Here is a 9,712-nt window from a genome sequence, read left to right as displayed (position 1 = left end):
ATATTCTTATGGGAGAATATTTTTAATAACACATGATAATTATTTTCTTGTCGTCTAACAATAATTTTTTGTTGATGTACGCTTTCAAGATTAATCGAATTTAATAATTAAGTATAAAAATTAATATGATACCTAAATAATAATAAGTTCTGTTTAATTTTAAATTATCGAAATACCATTTCAACTTTGAAAAAGATATAAGAAATCTTGACGTATATGAATATGGAAGAACAAATAGATGATTAACGCATTTCAATAACACTTGATAAGAAAGTGACACAACTTATTATTAAAAGTAAATAAAAATAAATGCACTTCATAGTCCCATGAGAGGATCTCAAATATTTCTAGATATTTTTTAAAGAAAATTTTATATAAAGTCTTAAAAGTATATATATAAATTATATATTTATATGTCGTTTTGGTTTGGATTTTTTTGCTCAATATCAAATCAAATCAAATCTAATATAATCGAGTTTTTTAATCGATTTGGTTTGACTTTTCGGTTTGGTGCGATTTTTTCGGTGCGGTTTGAACACCTATGACAAATGAGAGTTGAATACCAGAATTCAGAATCCTCAAACTCACTGTACATTTTTGAATAAATACATATGTTAGGCTTTGCACTTTTTCTGCTAAAGGTTTGGTTTTTGTGCACTGAAGCCTAGCAGTATAAAAAATATTCTCAAATCAGATTATTTAAAAGGTGATTGCAAGTAATTCTAATTAATAATATTAGTCATGTAACCAAGAATAAATAATAGGAGTAAATAATACTGTAATAGATGCTGTCAAAAATTCATTACACTATCCTTCTGCTAAATAGTCAAAGCACTTCTACTGTGCTTCCATGTTCCATATGCGGTCACTTCTCATCATTAAGGACAATCTAGTTACTTCGTCCAATTGAATCATTGAATATTCATACTAATGTAATTTGTATGGTAAAGAACTCAACAAACTTAATCATGACACTCAATTGGACATTTGAAGCTGAAAAAATTAATTACCAATTTTGTGTGCGGGTAAAATCGGGGATAAAAGTTACCCCCAATTTTCTGGTAAGAAAACGAGAGGACAGCGCGTCCCGAGATGGCCTCGGGTAAAGCCGAAGGCTTCTACGGACCAGAGCCCGGGGAGAACGAATGGTGCGCTCGGAAACCGGACGTGGCCAAGCATTGAGCTCAAGCAAAGTGAAGAACCGAGGCTACGGGAAAGACGGTTAGACAGAACAATTGAGGGGCCGAAATATCCGTCCTTAACCGGATATTACGACCCAAATCTCGCCCGATATCAACTGCATATCAACGTTTACTAGAAGAAAAAGATGTTTACCTTAGACTTGTACTAGGATTGAAACTCCTCTACTTTATAAAGGGGAGAACTTTTTCATTTTGAGGGCCACTGTTGGCATGCATATCAAAGAAATAAAGTTAATTTTTGTTCTCTCGCTATTGTTTAAAGTGCCTTCAGCTACTTGTTTATTGAGTTGCAACCGAGCCCGTTTCGAGGGCTTGATCGAAACTGATTTCCAAACATCCATTGCAAAGCCAAACTTAATCATCCATCGCATTTGGTTTGATCGCTTTGTTTTTCTTTAATTCAATTAATTATTGTTCTTAGTTCATTCGTGTTAAATTAAATCACTTATCCTTTACATCGCGTACAAATTCAGTTGTTACTCACTTTAAGGATATACAGTTTGGCGCTCACCATGGGACAGAGGATAATAGTGGTAATTTAATACGAATCTCCGTATCACACCATATTTTACACTTGCTCTTTGAAGTTTGATTTCAGGTTTATTTAAAATTTTAAATTCTCAATCTGCTCATTTGAACGTTGATGCCGAGTCAGGACACCACGGTGAAAATAATAACGTGGTACCAAGCAATGACGTACCCCTTACTGATCCTAATAGTGTTCCAATCGTTGAACCGGTCAACTCTAACTCACAAGTTGCCATTAATATCAACCAGCCAACTAATCCCGAAAATAGCATTCGCGGGGCACCCCGGCCATTGGCTCGAGAAGCACTCGAAGGGGAAGGTGATGGAGTTAGCTTACGATTGATTTTTTGAAATGCTACAAGCTTAGCAAGTGGCAATAGCACAACTACAAACTCAAAATCACGCCCAGAATAGGACCGAACCTGAGCGGGTTAGAGAAGACGCTCGAAGAGATGAACAGATTGTCACAGAACCGGATGAGTTCGGACTCGAAGAAACTTCCAAGGTGATGAAAATGCTCGAAGCGCTAACAAAACGGGCGGAGTCTGGTGAAAAGAAGATAGAGGCAAATGACAAAAAGGTGAAAACTTACCATTCGAGGGTCGACCAGATCCTTGGAGCGCCTCCAATATTGAAAGGGCTAGATTTCAAAATATTCATTCAGAAACCTTTCCCCCCAAATGCAGCACCGAAGCTAATTCCGAAGAGATTTCGGATGCTCGATATTCCCAAATATTACAGAATCACAGATTCAAACGAGCATGTAACCTCTTACACGTGCGCAATAAAAAGCAACAACCTAGAAGATGACGAGATCGAGTCGGTGTTGTTAAAGAAGATTGGGGAAACCTTATCCAAAGAGGCAATGATATGGCATCATAACTTACCTCTTAATTCTATTGATTCATTTGCTATGCTTGTAGATGCCTTCGTTAAAGCCCATGTGGCGCTATCAAGGTCGAGATGAGGAAATCGGACCTCTTCAAAGTCAAGCAAAGAGACAACGAGATGTTTAGAGAGTTCGTCTCGAGGTTTCAGATGAAATGGATGGATTTGCCATCCGGTCGCAGATGATTGGGCCGTTTAGGCATTCATTCAAGGGCTCAACCGCCGAAGTTCCATTGCTTCTCAGCAATTAAAGCAAAACTTGGTAGAGTACCCGACGATTACTTGGGCCGATGTTCATAACATGTATTAATCAAAGATCAGAGTCAAGGACGACCAGCTAGGGGCCCCCTCGGGGTCTGTTTACCCCCGATAGAGCGAACAACAAATCTAAAATAATTATGGACCAGGAGCCAAGGCTTTTCCGAGATCGGTATCAGTCATACAGTTCGGATAGAAGGGGAAACGGACCCGGTTGCCACCCAGTCGGGAACGACAGGAGAAGAGACCAAGGACCTAGCAACTGGGGTCTGATGAGTAAGCACGGTTTTGATAGATCACTTGGAGGAAGGGAAGCCCCGAGACTATCGGAATATAACTTCAACGTGGATGCTACGAGTATAGTGTCAGCCATTGGTCGCATCAATGAGACCAAATGGCCTAGGCCACTTCAGTCTGATCCCGCACAAAGGGATCACAACTTAGTATGTAAATACCACGGTACTCACGGTCACAGAACCGAAGATTGTCGACAGCTAAGGGAAGAAGTGGCTCGTCTATTCAACAATGGGAATCTTCGGGAATTCCTAAGTGAGCGGGCCAAAAATCATTTCAAAACAGGGACGTCAACAAACAAATTGAGCAGGAGGAGCCTCAGCATGTGATCAACATGATCATTGGGGGAGTATATCTCCCGCAAGGGCCAGTGATCACAGGGGAAAATTTACTCGGGACTACGTCCCGGAGGAGTCCATCTCGTTCAGTGACGAGGACACCGAGGGCATCATTCAACCTCACAATGATGCACTGGTAATATCTATATCTATTAATAAACCTCGAGTTAAGTGTGTGTTAATTGATTTAGGTAGCTCGACCAACATCGTTCGATGGAGGGTCGAAGAACAATTGGTATTATTGGACCAAATCGTACCGATAGTACGGGTATTGAACGAGTTCAACATGGCGTGCGAGATGACAAAGGGTGAAATAACCCTACCTCAGGCGTTGAAGTTTCCCACCCCAGGCAGAAACAAAATGGTCTATGGGGAACAACCGACCGCAAAGGAGATATTCGATGTCGATGAAGTGATCCTCGTGCCTGCGGTCACAATATCAAAAGGTATGGGACTGACCGAAGAGAAAGTAACCAAATAGCAATAAGCAGCCCCGACCCTGACCAGGCCGGGAAACAGAGGGAACACATAGTACAATGAGAATGATTTCGGTTTCCTGAGATACTTTATAGTACCCGAGGATACCAATGCCACCAAATCGACAATCGAGGAATTGGAGCAAGTCATACTGATCGAGTACCTACCAGACAGAAAGGTATACATGGGCACGGGGTTAACTCCTGAGCTCAGGAAACAACTTATTAATTTCCTTAAATCTAATGTCGATTGTTTTGTTTGGTCCTACTTAGACATGATAGGGATCCTACCGGAGGTGACAACTCACAAATTAAGATTGGATCCAAAATTCCACCAAGTCAAACAGAAGAGGAGGCCGCAGTCCGAGATCAAACATGCATTCATCAAAGACAAGGTATCTAAACCTTTGAAAATAGGTTCCATTCGGGAAGTTAAATGGCCGGATTGGCTAGCTAACGTAGTGGTCGTGCCTAAAAAAGAAAATAAACTTAGAATGTGTAGATTATAAGGACCTAAACAAGACATGTCCGAAGGATTCATTTCCTTTGCCTATCATCGACCGAATGATCGATGCGACCGGCGGGCACGAGACGCTGAGTTATCTCGATGCCTATTCCGGGTACAACTAAATACGGATAGACCTGGGTGACCAAAAAAAGACTTCTTTTATAACTAAGTTTGACACCTATTGTTACAACATAATGCCATTTAAGATTAAAAAAAAAATATCGGTGCTACGTATCAACGCCCAGTTAACACGGATGTTTGAAGAACACATAGGCAAATCAGTGGAGGTTTATATTGACGATATGTTAGTTAAGTCCCTGCGAGTAGAGGACCATTTGAAGCATTTGCAGGAAACATTCGACATACCAAGAAAATACAACATGAAGCTGAAAGAAGAAGTGTGCCTTCGGGGTCAGCTCGGGCAAGTTCCTCGATTTTATGGTATCCAACCGGGGAATAGAGATTAATCTGAACAAGGTAAAATCCATAGAAGATATCATTGTAGTTGATAATGTCAAGGCGGTACAAAGATTGACCGGGCAGATAGCCGCATTGGGCCGGTTTATTTCGAGGTCCTCTGACAAAAGCCACTAATTTTTCTCATTATTGAAAAAGAAGAACAACTTCTCTTAGACCCCAGAATGCCAGCAGGATTTAAAAGAACTCAAACGATACCTATCAGGACCTCTTTTGTTGTACACCCCGAATATGAACGAGCAGCTATACCTCTACTTGGCAGTCTCTGAGGTAGCGGTAAGTGGTGTCCTGGTCCGGGAAGAATAAGGTACGCAGTTTCCTATTTATTATGTTAGTAGAACCCTAGGTGATGCTGAAACAAGGTATCCACACTTAAAAACACTAGCACTCGCCTTACTGAGCGCATCTAGGAAATTAAAACTGTATTTTCAGTGTCACCCCATATGTGTTGTGACCTCGTACCCGCTAAGGGGTGTTATGCATAAACTCAAGCTCTTAGGTTGACTAGCCAAATTGGCCGCAGAGGTTAGCGGGTACGATATTGAGTACAAACCCCGAACTGATGTAAAATCTCAAATTTTGGCAGACTTCGTGGCCGACTTCACGTCGGCCTTGATCCCCGAGGTCGAGAAAGAATTATTGTTCGCCTCAGAAAGTTTGGACCCTATTCACGAACGGTGCTTCTAAAGGAAAAAGGTTCGAGTAGGGAATCGTATTAAAACCGCCTACGGGTAACGTAATAAGATAATCTATTAGAACTGTGAAATTGACTAACAACAAAGTTGAATATGAGGCTATGATTGCAGGCCTAGAACTGGCTAAGAGCTTGGGGGCTGAGGCAATCGAAGCCAAGTGCGACTCCCTCCTTGTCGTTAACCAAGTTAATAGGATATTTGAAGTAAAAGAGGACCAGATGTGGAGATACTTTGATAAGTTGTAAGTAAAATTACACCAATTCAAGTAATGGACACTACAGCATGTACTCCGAGATCAAAATAATGAGGCCGATGCGTTGGCTAATCTAGGGTCATCGATCGATTCTGATGAATTCAATTCTGGAGCAGTGCTGCAATTGATGAACTTAGAAATAGAGGAAGGCCGTGTCGAGGTAAACTCAACAAACTTAACTTGGTATTGGAGAAACAAATACATAGACTACCTTCAGAAAGGGAAACTACCATCAAATCCCAAAGAATTGAGGGCCCTACGTAGTAAGGCTGCCAGGTTTAGCATGGTTAGTGGAAAACTATATCGAAGATCATTTTTCGGACCGTTAGCAAGGTGCTTGAGTCCGGAGGAGACCGACTACGCGATGAGGGAAGTGCACGAGGGTACTTGTGGGAACCATTCGGGACCAGAGACCTTGGTTCGAAAATTGATCAGAGCCGATTATTATTGGAACGCGATGGAAAGAAATATGAAAGAATTTGTTCAAAAGTGTAACGAATGTCAAAGGCACGCCCCGATGATCTACCAATCGGGGGAGATGCTTCACCCAATCATTTCCCCCTGGTCGTTCATGAAATGGGGAATGGACATCGTCGATCCCTTGTCGTGGGCACCCGGCAAAGCACAATACATCTTACTTATGACCAATTATTTCTCCAAGTGGGTCAAAGCAAAGGCGTTTGAGAAAGTTAGGGAAAAAGAGGTCATTAACTTCATCTGGGATCATATAATATGCATGTTCGGGATACCGGCTGAGATCACGTGTGACAACGAGAAGCAGTTCATCGGAGGCAAGATTAATAAGTTTATTGAGGATCACAAAATCAAAAAGATTTTATCGATGCCCTACCACCCAAGTGGGAACAGTCAAGTAGAATCAACAAACAAAACTATACTCCAGAACCTGAAGAAGAAATTGACCGACTCAAAAGGGAAATAGAAAAAAAAATTGCCCGAGGTCTTATGGGCAAATCGAACGACTTCGAAGTCTAGCACCGGTGAAACACAGTTCTCTCTAGTCTACGGCACGGAAGCTCTGATTCCGGTAGAGTTAGGAGAACCGAGCCTAAGGCTCCAATACGCTACAGAGGATTCAAATAATGAGACCATGGCTACGAGCTTAGAATTAGCGGACGAAAGGCGAGAAACTGCCCTAGTCCGGTTAGCAGCCCAAAAAACATGCATGGGGAGATATTACAACCGAAGGGCAAACCTTCGACACTTCCAAGTTGGGGACTTGGTACTGAGGATAGTTACACTACATACCAGGAACCCGAATGACAGAAAACTGGGCCCGAATTGGGAAGGACCGTACAGAGTCACCAGTATAACCGGGAAAGGCTCGTATCAGCTCGAATTCGGAAACGGGGTACAACTACCAGCAATTGGAATGTGGAAAATTTAAAGAGATACTACCACTAGGGTATGAACGCAATCTTCTTTGTGCTTTATTACGCTTTGAACTAACCCGTGCAGGTACTCAGTCAAAGTTAAATCTAAGGATTAGGTCTGAAAGCACGCGTTGTACTCTTTTTCTCTTGGACCGATTTTTTCAAAAGTGATTTTTACGGCAAGGTTTTTAACGAGGAAACAGTAAAACATGTTACCCTGGTTTTGAAGATCGGCTGGAGGCCGGGGACTACGGATAATTCGTATCAGATCAATAGTATTCGAGCCCTCAAAAATTCGTTCTCGAATACTAAGGGGTCATCACACCCTAAGCCAATGTACTGAATTCGGGAATATATAAGGCATTTTTATTCGATATTGAAATCCAAGACTTGAATATTAGGATTAACTGTAAGGGTCAAACGGTCGAAAGAATCATGCCCACATAGCTCATTCTCGCCATGGCAAATAGCTTTTGTACCATCGACTATTTATACAACATTCAACATAATGAAAGAAATTTACCTTCTGTGTTTCATCGGTTCACATTTGCATAAACAATATTATTGTCAAAATTTACTTAGAACAAATGTTGGCTTCAAAACCCTTAAGCCTACTAGCCTCCCCGAACCAAGGACTGCTACCCGACGATACCGTAAAATTCGGGTTACTAAATCCCATAGGCACCGAGCCTACTATGCAGGGCCCGAACACAAAAGGCCACGACCAACCTAAACGGCTCAGAGACATCTGAGTCTGTACTTGAAAAGTAAGGTCCTTACATATTTTTGATAACAAAAAAAGACTACTTCAGACCCGGTCAAGTTACTTGGTCTTGATTTTGGCAAATAATGATTCTATCCAGCTAAAATGTTCAAAATTTTAACAAAGACTTCATTTTTATCGGGTCCTCCGAAGCCAAAGAAATTCAGAGTTATTACTTAACCCGGGCCTCATCCAGGCTTTAGGGGAACAAACAATTTAAACGATGTCAAATCCTACGCTAAGTCATCGACGACATATTATAAGCCTTAGACACAAGCAAGTACAGAAAAGTAAAAGACACAATGCATAGCCGAAGAAAAGCTTTTATATGCCCTCGGGACCGGATTGGCCTCTTAAGGGGCAGTGGCCACAGGTCCTCCCTCGGGTTCCCGAGCTGAGGAAGGTTCAACTTTACGGTCATCCCCCTCCGATACTGCCAGCTCTTGTGCAGCGTCGTCCGGCTCATGGACAACAAACTCCATGTCATCATCCTCGGAGTAGTCCCAGAGCCGGTAGAGAGAATCAGGGTTTGGTACCCTAGCACGAGTACTTTTCTTAGTACTCTTTGTAACCCTAACCGAGACCTTTTTCTTCTTGGTCTCGGCGGGAGCATTCGGGGAGCCGGAGGACCTCCTTTTCTTGAGTTCTTTCTTGTTTTCTCCTTCTTCTTCGTAGTAGCCCCAGCGATAGGTTGTACCAAAGTGGAGGGTTTTGCAGATGGGGAAGAGGTCTCGTCCTCGGTAATTGCCCGAAGCTCGGTGGTCTTGGGAAAACATGTGAAAGGAAAAAGAGTCTTAGTCGAAGTGATGACAGAATAAAAAGGGAATTCAATCGGGGGAAGAAGGATACTCACCATGGGAACGAGCCTCCTATTAGCCTTCAGAGAGTTTGCGCCACTCACGGTCGGAGTATATCAACTTCTTGAAGATACCCTCGACCCACTCCTTGAAACGGAGGATTGCATTGGGGACTCGGGCGACCGCTGCATATCAAGAAAGTGAGTGATGAAAAAGAAGAGTACGTTCAAAGGGTTATTTTGACGACTTAAGAGGAGATGAACTTACATGTCGAGTTCCACTTCTCGGGGAACGACAGGAAATCGGAGGGAATGAGATATTCGGTCTTGACCCAAACAAATCTCCCTTGCCAACCTCGATCCATGTCTTCGTCGATGCTCGAAAAGGGAGCCTTCTTTGCTCGCCGGGCAAGCTTGATTAACCACCCTCAAAAGATTTGGGGGCTGTAGACAAGAAGTAGATGGTCGATAGTAAATCGGGACTCCTTCGTGTTGTTGACAAAGTGACGAAAGAGAATCACGATCCTCCAAAAAGACGGATGTATCTGTCTGAGACAGACCTCGTATCTCTTACAAAAATCAAGGACCACCGTGTCAATTAGGCCAAGCGTGAAGGGGTACATATAAATGCTTAAGTACCTATCGTCGTGCGTTGTGATGTCCTCATCAGGACCGGGGATGACTACTTCCTTGCCTTCCCACTTGCAATCCTCCCAGACAGTCGGGAGCGTGTCTTCGGTAATGGAGCAGATATACCTCCACACCTCCTCACCACGATCTCCTTATTTGGAGGTGTTCTTGACCTTGAAGTCATTATCTGTGGAACAACCTCCAGGGATAAAATC

This window comes from Nicotiana tabacum, chromosome 4 (assembly GCF_000715075.1).
Source record: "Nicotiana tabacum cultivar K326 chromosome 4, ASM71507v2, whole genome shotgun sequence".
In the NCBI taxonomy this organism is placed as follows: domain Eukaryota; kingdom Viridiplantae; phylum Streptophyta; class Magnoliopsida; order Solanales; family Solanaceae; genus Nicotiana; species Nicotiana tabacum.
Note: the sequence above shows the minus strand (reverse complement) of the source record.